At 31.1% G+C, this 11,246-nt stretch overlaps 1 long non-coding RNA gene and 1 other non-coding gene across 2 annotated transcripts; one reads left to right on the top strand and one right to left on the bottom strand.

The window, feature by feature from the left end:
• Nucleotides 1-2,883: 2,883 nt before the first annotated feature.
• On the bottom strand, nucleotides 2,884-5,643 carry LOC134240351 (uncharacterized). The gene is made up of 3 exons (XR_009986414.1): nucleotides 5,097-5,643; nucleotides 4,411-4,512; nucleotides 2,884-3,268 (listed from the first exon to the last, which is right to left on the bottom strand). It is a non-coding gene; the product is annotated as an uncharacterized LOC134240351 (long non-coding RNA).
• Nucleotides 5,644-10,019: 4,376 nt separating this feature from the next.
• On the top strand, nucleotides 10,020-10,102 carry Trnal-uaa (transfer RNA leucine (anticodon UAA)). The gene has a single exon. It is a non-coding gene; the product is annotated as a tRNA-Leu (tRNA).
• The last annotated feature ends 1,144 nt before the right edge of the window (nucleotides 10,103-11,246 follow it).

Here is an 11,246-nt window from a genome sequence, read left to right as displayed (position 1 = left end):
TAATAACGTTGTCGGACGTCATGAAAATAAGCGGCGACGGCGCCGTCTGATCATATAATGTCGTTTTTATTTTATAATAATTTGGGAAATAATGAACGTATCAAGTTAAAATTTTCAACATTTCTTTATTTTTTGTTGTTTTATGTTCTTTATAAATTTTGAAAGCTCAGACAACATAGTACTAATTTTACAGCTTCAGTCCACGAACTTTTTGATAACACCTCGTATTTTCAAAAAAAAAACCATAGAAATTCACTCTTTTAATGTCTCATTTGAAAAAAAAAGAATAAAAACAAATATATGATGCTCACTAATCAGGTATTACTTGTTTCATTGCTGCTTTACATACATGCATGTATCTTTTTATCTGCCGAAACATAGCTGAAAAATTGCCGATTCGGCTTTAAACAATATACCATCAATCAATAATGTTTCTTTATGGGTCAAAATTACTTTATCTTTACCTCAAAGAAGGGGAATGTATGCGTTGTTTTGTAATTCCTTCTTTCACAGGAAATAACAAACAAACAAACAAACAAAAACCAAAAACATGCTTATTCTAGGTTTGTGATCACCGAACCATATAATCAAATGTTTTGTTTAAATTATCAAATACACTGTACATGTATTTATTTATGGAACTTTTTACTCGTTATATTGTTACTATATAAAAGGAGTCTCAAATTCATTATTTCGTTGACTTCATAACATTCAAATAATGAATGCTATTGGAAATATCTTGCACACTTGCATGTATTTGATAGTTCACTGATATCAATTAAGAGTCATTCTCTGTAAAAACCAAAGAATCCAAGGAGGCCGTAAAAACGAATGTCTCCGAAATACGTAATTTTTTTTATTTAGAGTGTACTCAGGTGTCTAACTGAGAAAACCACCATAGTTCATGTTTCGGGGTGTCCGTTGCCATGGCAACCGTAACTAACACAAATATGGCCATTTTGACAGGTTCTATTTCATGAAATATAGCATTTTTAACCCCAATATTTCCTTTAAACACGAAAAATATGACCACTTTCAATTATATAATTTATTTTATGCATTCTTATATAATTAAAATAATTAAGAATTAAATCTTTTGCCTGAGGCGTTTCAAGCTGATAGAAGGCTAAAAATATCAAATTTCATGATTTTTTCAAAATGCAGAAAAATCCATTTTACCCTCTATTTCAATTACATTTATCTTTAAATTCCAAGATAGGTTTTTTAAACTTCTTGTTTATTCCAAATATCTATACTATAGTCTTTCATTTCATATAGATTCCAAACATGTGTTTTTCAGATAACTCGGGAAATATCAAAATGAAAATAACCCATAATCCCGAATTTCCTCAGATTTGGATTGGAAAACTGTGTTATACATTGTATATGGTATACTTTGTAGAGTTTGTTTTTCTCTTTTGAGGACATTATTGTTTATGTAAAACAACCTTAACAGAGAATTAAATGATAAAAATGAATGAAAATGTATCATTTTAGGGGCGGATAGCAACATATCAATGATTAACAGGGCTCATAGGATTTTTTTTTTCATTTCATGTTTTTATCGGTTCAAAATCACTTTTGTGGCTAAATTTTAACAATACTGACGTGTATATTAATCATGCTACTAATCAATTCTTTAAATGAAATGTAGATATTTTGAAGATATAAAAGTAATACACAGATATTTCATTTTACCCCCCCCCCTTTTTTTAATGAGGAAAAGGCTGGGGATTAATGATACCTGTTCTATGACTCAAATTTTATCTTCTTCAGCTATTAAAAGTATTTGTTACAAATTTAGCTGAAAAAAAGAGTCGATGAAAAGTTAATTTATTAACTCTATCACAACGTAAACCTAAGGTCAAGAGTTCAAAGTTAACTGAAGAATATATACATGTAGTATAATTGCTTCTCCACATTTTCAGAGAAACAGAATGCTATAAAGTACAACATGTTTAATCCAAAATGGTTTAAATGGACTAAATAAACAATTGATAACTGAAAATAAATCTGAAAATTAAAAGATTATTATTTATTATTATTTTTTCAAAGAAAATATAAAAGATTATGGTGTGCAGAGATAGTTCGGGCTAATTATTTTTTTTAAAATAACTTTTTCAATTATCAATTTATAATAAAGCTCAAACATTATTTCATATACTTGTAATTGATTGATACACAATGAAGAATTTCAAAAATATGTATGTATATTGTTGAACACAAACCATTTACAGCAACATATCTAAATAATTTGATTATTGAGCTCATAAAATTATAATACCAGCAGAATAAGGACAACAAAAGTAAATTGAGGCCATACATGTAAGTAATAAGAGTCCCTGTCATTCAGATTTTCAAGGCTCGTAAGAGGCAATTTCAGTTGGAAGAGGGGGGGGGGGGCACAACCATACATTCTCAGTGAAAACTACCAAAAATTTCTAGAAAGCAAAATAAGGACAAAAGATCATTAGACGTATTTTCTGAGGGGGCACAAGCATAGAGTAGCTATGTTTATTATAGAATTATATTATTATAGAATTCTATATATTGGCAAAATATTAGGGGGGGGGGGCAAATGTTAATCATATTGTGAAAAATAATTATATATTTTCTATGTAATACCCAAGAGCCATTAGCAGGAATAGTAGGGCAATGACATACTTAAGTGAATAATTACATAGATGTACAATACCCGGTAGGTGGTTTTTCACTTTTATCAGTTAATATTTTTGTCATCCAAGTAAACGTTATCCTTAAGCCTTGAAAATAATAATAGACACTTTTGACATAGATTTCTTTAATTTTTTTGTCAATTTAATAAAAATTCAATAATTGTAACAAAGGATGGAATTATCATTTTACATGCAATGAGACTTTTTATCTTTTATTTAAGAATGTACATTATAAAAATCTTTTTTTTTTAATTATTTGAAGCATATTCATAGTAGTGCATAGTGGACCCATGTTATTATGCATGAATAACTTCAGGATAAGTGGTCAAAACTTCCCTCAGGTATAATACTAGGCAAGACTAGGATTTTCTTCAGATACTGTAAGACTTCACTATTTCTTTGATGTTCTTTGGGAGAATAACAGCAATGTTTGTCATTATATTGTTGTAGTATAATTTAGCAGGCTTAGTGAAGGTGTCCCGATGGTATCTCCCATTCTCTGAAAACTCTCACTAATTTTCATCAGATACTCATTCATTTGCTGAATGTCATGACTGGTCATGACTAAATGTAAAACTATGGCTTCTTGAGTTCTGTAATAGACAATACAAGTATTTAGATTTACCAGGTAGATAATACAAGACTTAAGTTAACCAGAAATCTCTGTCAAGACTGTAGCTCTACTGGTTTGTACTTATAATAAAGAAAGAGAAAACTAGCAGTTGGGACATTTACAAAAGCAATCAATTGAATAATGACAAAAACAGATACACAGAATTATTTATCTTAGTGTAGTTTACTAGTGTGCCAAGTTATATTGAAATTAGACCAAAACTGTAGGAGGAGTAGCATTTTGAAAAACTGTTTACAGACGGACAGACATACAGACAGACAAACAGACGACGGACACATAACTATCGCATAAGCTCTTGTGGTCTTTGACCAGTAGAGCTAAAAATGATTAAAGGAACCAATTGGATCATGAAAACAGTTACACTTGTACATGTAATAGGTCATACATCCTCTCTACACCAGTGTAAAATGATTTTTGGACTTTGTGAAAATTATATTGAATAAAGATGTAAATAATAAGCTTCTCTATTTCATTTTCAATACATGATACATGGCATTTAACCCCAGGAAAAAAATGTTCAAACACAACACAGTATCAGTAGAAATAATTGCTATTTACTTCTATGGAGAAGATACATGTAAACAACATGTTCATAATTTAGAATTTAAACTATCTTGCCCTTTTAAAATGTTAAGAATACTTAATTTGATTATAAACTGAGTAATATAGTGTAAATGTATATCTATTGGCATTTAAATCTAAGGGCAGATAAATTACGTTCAGTGTAGAGAGGTTTCTTAAGGAAAGTGGTAGAAACTCTTGTCAAAATTTTTGAAAATAACAACTTGGGTCATGTTTTAATGAATAAAATGAATAAGTTTTACAGTGAGGTTTTTTTAATTTCTTATTCAAAGTTGCACAAAAATTGAATTTGAAGTAAAAAATATTTGTATAGAATAATTAGGATGATTTCAGATGGGTAGAAATTGGAACATCACAGAACGTTTACATGCCTTGAAAAGTGGGTCAATAATAGTAGTTAATGTATATATGGAACATGAAAGCTGTATCCTTTATCCTTCAAAATTTATTACCAATGTCTAATTTCTTGAAAGATATAGAAGGCTATTGGGTCAAAATTATAGTACATGGACACTATACCTCTTTATAATTTGGTTTTAATACGATGTTGAAGGCTCCATGAATGATCTAAATATCTTCCCCTTCCTTGTGATGCCCCTAACTTGGTCACACAGCAGCATGCTACAATAAATTGTATATTTTCATAAAAATAATACAATTCCTTACAGGTACTAATTAAAGCACAATTATATAAGAATGAGTTGTTAATTTTTTTTGCCATTCACCACATATTTAACGATACTTTTTATTTTGTTTTGTATGTTGACAGGTCTAAAATAAATAACTGTGTACAATAATTCAAATTGGAGAAACTTTTTAATTAATATCTTGTTAAACTTTAAATGCATACATCATTATAGAGTGTTCAAGATGAACAAGGAAAATGAAATTTACAAGGTCAAGTCCAAAGACTATTTCTTATTCTACCCACATAGCTATTAATAGCTACAATGTACATGTATGTAGGTTAAAGCTACCCAAAGTAGCTATTTTACCCACTTCTAAGACCTACACATGTAGATAGAAATGCTTTAGTACAGTCTTTGAAGACCTACACATCATGTAGATAGAAATGCTTTAGTACAGTCTTTGGACTGTACCTTTTTACATTCATTTCGATTTAATTCTTTTTCAATAATTTCATCTACTCATAACTCTACGAACAAATATTATTATATTGTGTATCAGAAATTGTAGTTACTTACGTGTACATGCATGGTGTATAACAATGGTACGTTGCACCAGCTTTACCAATCAAATGACCTGCTTTCACATTTTCTGTTTGGAGGGGAATTCTTGGCCCATCTCCTCTGGTGTTTTCAATATGCAGGTGTGAACTTAGAAGATTTGGAATTTTACAAAACTTCCTTCTTCACCTCTTTGTATTTTATTTTGAAAAAAAGTTAAAATAACGTCCACATTCGATAGTCATTCACTGTATTTACTAAATAATTTAGCAAGTGTAACACATGGCATACGACCTACTTTAGACAATACATGGCCATTGCTAAAACTCACGAGTTGTTGAATGTCTTCAGAATAAACAATATCACATCTGCCAAGGAAGCTATACTGTATAATCTAAGCAGTTTTGTATAAAAATATCAGTAAAACACATCGTTTGTGAAAAGGAACTCCAAACCGGCAAAACGTCATGCTTACAAATACTTTTGTTTTTACCTTCCTTCACTGTCGGAACTAGAGAGTTCTACAAAGGGAGATAATATTTTTGTGAAATGCTAGTTTTTTGAAATTTTCAAATGCATTTTATTTTTTTAAAACAAAAAACACACATCCAGAATAATTATGAATAAATAATCAAGTGTGTTTGCTTTCAAAATATTGTTAATATTTTATAAACCTATCTTGGGATTTTTTATAAAATGGCACTGAAAGTATGGTTATTTAGCGTATTGGTTAAGGGTTAAAAATAGGAGGAAATTAAATTTCTCTAAAATAAAAAGGGGAGTTAGTGATGAAGCTAAATAATTTTTTATCTTTACTTCACACCTTATTTTCACAATTTAATGCACTTAATCCAACCATAGTGCATTACTTATTTTGAATTTTTTATGTCAAATTAGAAGAAAACTGACCTTTTCAAACATGGGGGTAGCCACAAAATGTGTTAGGGGGCCATAACCTGGAGGATAGGTCACATCTCAAAATTTTAAATATACCTAATTAATCTCGTACACATTCATAATTTTTTCACATATGTTTTATTAAAATCTGTGATATTCGTTTGAACGGCATCTGTGGTCCTTACAGAGAATGACTCTTAAATTAGGTAACTAAGATTTAAAGGAGCGAAAAATAAAGCAAAACTTTGCAGATTTTACAATTAAAAATGAATATTAGTAGAGAGAGAGAGAGAGAGAGAGAGAGAGAGAGAGAGAGAGAGAGAGAGAGAGAGAGAGAGAGAGAGAATCTATACTGCGTTAAATTTGGATCGATTTTCATGGTGTATTTGGGTTAACATAGCGGAAGGGGAGTATTTCAAATTGATAAGTGTCCCTAAATTTAGCATCAAGTCATCAAATTTTACAATATTATAGCGAGGTCAAAATATTACGTTAGTCATTCAAATGAATCATTTTAAACGAAGGTCATTTTATCGTACAATTTACTCAATCGTCAAGTCTGAAGTTTTAAATATTTGTTTATCCCTAGAATCAATATTAAAGTTTGTCTGATCTATTCAAAAAAGGAAATAGGAAATGAAATTTTGTCTCACACTTTTGTTCAGATTTAAAAGAACATGAAACTGAACTTGACTTTGAGGCGTTTTTTATCTTTTAACAACAAAACTCGCTGATGAAAAATTTTAAATGGTTCGGGGTTTTAGGCATTACCTTGAATACAATGTCTTTCAATTTTGATATCACTAAGTCGTCATTTTTTAGTCTTATTGGCGTTTTTTCTTGGGGGTGGGGGAGTCGTTAATGTCCACATGCATATTTGTAACATTGTCTTTCGCTTGTGATTTATAAGTAAGTTCAAATGGTAGAAGTGTTTGTGAAACTTCAATAAAAAGAATTTGAAAAATCATTTTGGGGGGATTTTCATTTAATATATAAATGACATTTATTAAAAATTTATTCATATCTACATGTAACACTATTTGACCACTCTCTCATATGCACAAATTTTAGGGCAATGTATTTCCAGATGTATACATTGACGAATGATATTTACTTTTAAAAGTTTGTATAAACTCAGTCGATCGTTAAAATGATTTTAAATTATTTGTTTATATCTCATTCGACCTGCACTACAGCTGGATTTAATCGCTTTAACTATTTGTACAGCACTCCGTCTATCTTATATCAAAATCTGATCAACCATTCCATTGAGAGGAATTTAATGTTTATAAAGGTATTAAGGAATTGCACGGCGCGTTCCATTGTGGATTAAATAGCGTTAATTCTAATGATTATCGACTACTACTTATTACGACTAATTAATTGTGCACCGCTCCTTTACCTACCCCCTCCCCCTCTTCCCCCGATCCCCACCCCCAATTCACGATCCTTGTACTATATATTCATGATGAATACCCAGGCATACAACTGGATGAAGCATACATGTAAGATGTCAAAACTCATTTTCGTGTATGTATTAATCATCCATGCATGATGAAAATATATTTTGATTGAAAAATCAATCATTAACGTTCATAACACAAAGTGAGCTTTTAATTTGTATTACATATTACATATGCTTAATTATTGATGGAATTGATTAATGCCATCGACATGATGTTGATACTTCATAATTAAGAAAGTGATTTTACCTAGTCGGAATATTGATCAGTCGTCCCATTTCTCCGGAGAGCAGAGAAAGAAAAAATAAATTAGTGACTTATTTGGGGGTGGGTTAGATGGAGGTGAGGGGTACCGTCTAAGGCTATATTTTTCACTTCTCTTAGACATTCGTATTGCTGAAGGTAGGTGTATTGTATAAACATACCGTGGACTATATTTTGTATTCACTTGATCATGTTGATGAAGGAGGGTTCAAACTTTAATGCATTACTTTTAAGGAATTAATTGAATAGTTGCTTGAGCAGTAATATACGAGAGTTTGCTCAAAGATCACTCTTTTTTTTCAGGATCTTATTCGTTGTTTATTTTTTGTTAAATTTATATAACCATGTAATTACGTGCTCATTTCTATCAATTCGAAAATTGTTTTATATAAATATTCTCTTTTGAAATTATATAAAAGAAATTGGCAGATAGCCTTGGATTCAATTTTATTTAAAACTCCAGCGATTCATTGCGTAAAATACATCCGGTTCGAATATTAAAAAAATATATCGTGCACGTCTATATTGATTTAATGCATGTCTTGTTCGAACAAGTATATTGCATTTTACATTGCAAAAGGGAAGTATTTCATTTATTTATTTATTCAAGTAAATGAATTCTCTGTCAGAGAAACTTAATTAAAAGAGAAGCGTTATTCTCGAAGGTTTAAATACCCGCTAAATATGTTGGGATGACAGATTTTTATTTCCACCTCAAAGAAAGTAATTGCTCTAAGCGTTTTTCAGCTTCAGAAAACTTGACAGTATATCCTTGTTAAATGATGATTTAGAGCCTATGAAAGCATATTTAATGGATCAGTAGCTCAATCTTACCTTTCACAACAGAAATTCCCACATAAAATGATAAAACGACACACAGGAATCTAAATGTCTCCATGATGTGACGATATATCTACTTCCAGATTCACTTATCACAGCATCGTGGAATTAAATCGATTTATGTGTCCCAGAACAGAAATGTCTTCTAGTTAAAGGTAGATTTTGATCTATAGCAGGAACTGCACCAAATAAATCGATGTGATTTCCAGAGAGAGGAAAAAAATCTCCATATACCAACTCCAATCAGAGTTTCTAATTTCCAAGTCTCTTCTATCGCGGATAAGGAACTGAGACAAGATTTTCACTCCTAAATAAATCTCACCTCAGCAGGTGCGCGCTTCGTCCGAATCAAAGTCCCCACCCTAACTGGTGTATGTCAGTTACGTATATTTAATTTATTTATAAGTCGTCGGTCGTATACTTGTGTAAATGGTTCTAGTTCATTTGCTGCCTATTGTGATCTAAGCCGGGGCCTTTTAAACAGTTCAGCGGGTATTGGGAATCTTATTCTGGTAGCATAACAATGAGTTCGAGAAAGACAAATAATTGTACAGTGGAACCTGTAATAATTGAGTCGCGATATACCTGTCGTCACTCCCTCTCTCTCTCTCTCTTTTTTTTTTTTTTTAAAAAAATACTTTTTAAAAAGATATTTTTGTGTTTTAAATTATATAACGTACATTCTACACATTTTTTTTTTGTTTTTGTTTTGTTTGTTTGCTTTTGTTTTTTTTTTCCTGGACCTACATGTATATATATAACAAATGGAAATTTCTTATGCTGTTATTAAATATGTAGTTTACTTGCTATGAAACAAATAAATCATAAATGTATGAAATGAAATCCTGAATATACATGTAGTTAATTTTGACAAAAGAACCTTTAGGAAGTCGAAAATTGATCGAATCACTAAATGAAACATACTAATTTCCCTTCTACATGTATTTTGACCTTAACTTTGGTTGACCCAAGAAGGAAAAAAAATGTTAACTCGTACAAATGCATATTTCAGATTCTGGGTCACTGACGGAATTTTAACAAAAAATATTATAGCCCTATCTGATTCTCCACCAACAGCAAATAAATAGCTAGCACTAAACATGCTAAAGGTCAATCTATGAAACATATTACTTGTGGAAACTACATTGGAAATTGTTGATCAATGCAGATGCGTGTGCGCGCAGTCTTTCTGTCTATATATATATGTATTACCGCTAATCCCCCTATAGACAAAGAAAGAAAGAAAAGACTTCAGATAAAATGAAATAGGGACGAGCTTCAGCTAAACTAATTGTGAGAAAAATAACAGGAAAGGAAAAGTTACATGTAAATTGAATAAACTGTTTGAAAATATTTTACCTACATAATTTTTTTTAACAAAATCATCAGAAGAGTTATGCCGCTTTGAACAGGTTTCCGACCACGATAACAGCTTTTCCTACAGCTTGGTCGTAATGATCGAGAACTTTATGCACGCAGTACGGTGGCCGAGTGGTTAAGGCGTTGGACTTAAGTTCCAATGGACGAATGTCCGCGTGGGTTCGAACCCCACCCGTACTAATTATTTTTTTAATAAATTTTCCTCAAGACAATGATTTCAGTTCAGGTCTTTATTCCGTGGGACGTACATCCCATAAGCATAAGTACAACATTATATTTATCAATTACAAATATAGTACAATAACGTGTTATACACTTGACAACTAGTGCTACATAAACTTTATTATTTAGCTAATTGATTTAAATATTCCATTCGTAATATATTAGCATGATATATATATTTCCCTAACTGATTTACATCTTTGGCTTAAACTATTTAAGTTGATAATGTAACCGGTTTCAAAATGGAGTGAGTTCTGAAAAAGGAGGAGGAGACAGTATAAATACAAACAACGTTTATTGGCTCCGACTCTTGAATACAAAAACTTATAATACACATTCTTGAACACATTAATTTCATATATGACTAGAGACTGATACATGTAATAATCAAATAACAATACAGATACATGTATGTGGAAAGTAAACAGTTAACTTGTAATTTCAATGTAAACAAGAGATGTTTGTAAAACACTTATGCCCCCCTCCCCCCAAATTGGAATTTTTCCAATTCCAAGGGGCAAAACTCTGTCAAAAATGGCACAATTGTACCCATAAAAGAATTTGACCTAGATATTCATCTGATAAATCTGTATACTACATTTCATCTCAGCATGTGCACAGTTGTGAAGAAAATGAACGGAAACTGCAAATAAATGGAATTTTTCTAAGTTCAAGGGGTATAACTCTGTCAAAAATGGTGCAATCATGCCTAAACCAGAACTTGACCTAGATTTTTATGTGATATATCTGTATGAAAAATTTCATTTCAGTATGTACAACGGTTGCAAAGAAAATGAACGGAAACTGCAAATATTTGAAATTTTTCTAAGTCCAAGGGGCATAACTCTGTGAAAACTGGTGCAATCGTACCCAAAACAGAACTTGACCCAGATATTCATGTGATATATCTGCATACAAAATTTCATCTAAGTATGTGCAACGGTTGTAAAGAAAATGAACGGAAACTGCAAATAATTGAAATTTTTCTAAGTCCAAGGGGCATAACTTTGTCAATTATAACGCGATCGTAGAACTTGACCTAGATATTCATCTGAAAAATCTGTATACTAAATTTCATCTCAGCATGTGCAACGGTTGCAAA

Source organism: Saccostrea cucullata, unplaced genomic scaffold (assembly GCF_032062105.1).
Source record: "Saccostrea cucullata isolate Sc308-1 unplaced genomic scaffold, CSIRO_AGI_Scuc_v1 ctg17651, whole genome shotgun sequence".
Taxonomy (NCBI): domain Eukaryota; kingdom Metazoa; phylum Mollusca; class Bivalvia; order Ostreida; family Ostreidae; genus Saccostrea; species Saccostrea cuccullata.
The sequence above is the reverse complement of the archived record's forward strand: the minus strand, read 5'-3'. Positions and strand labels throughout refer to the sequence as shown.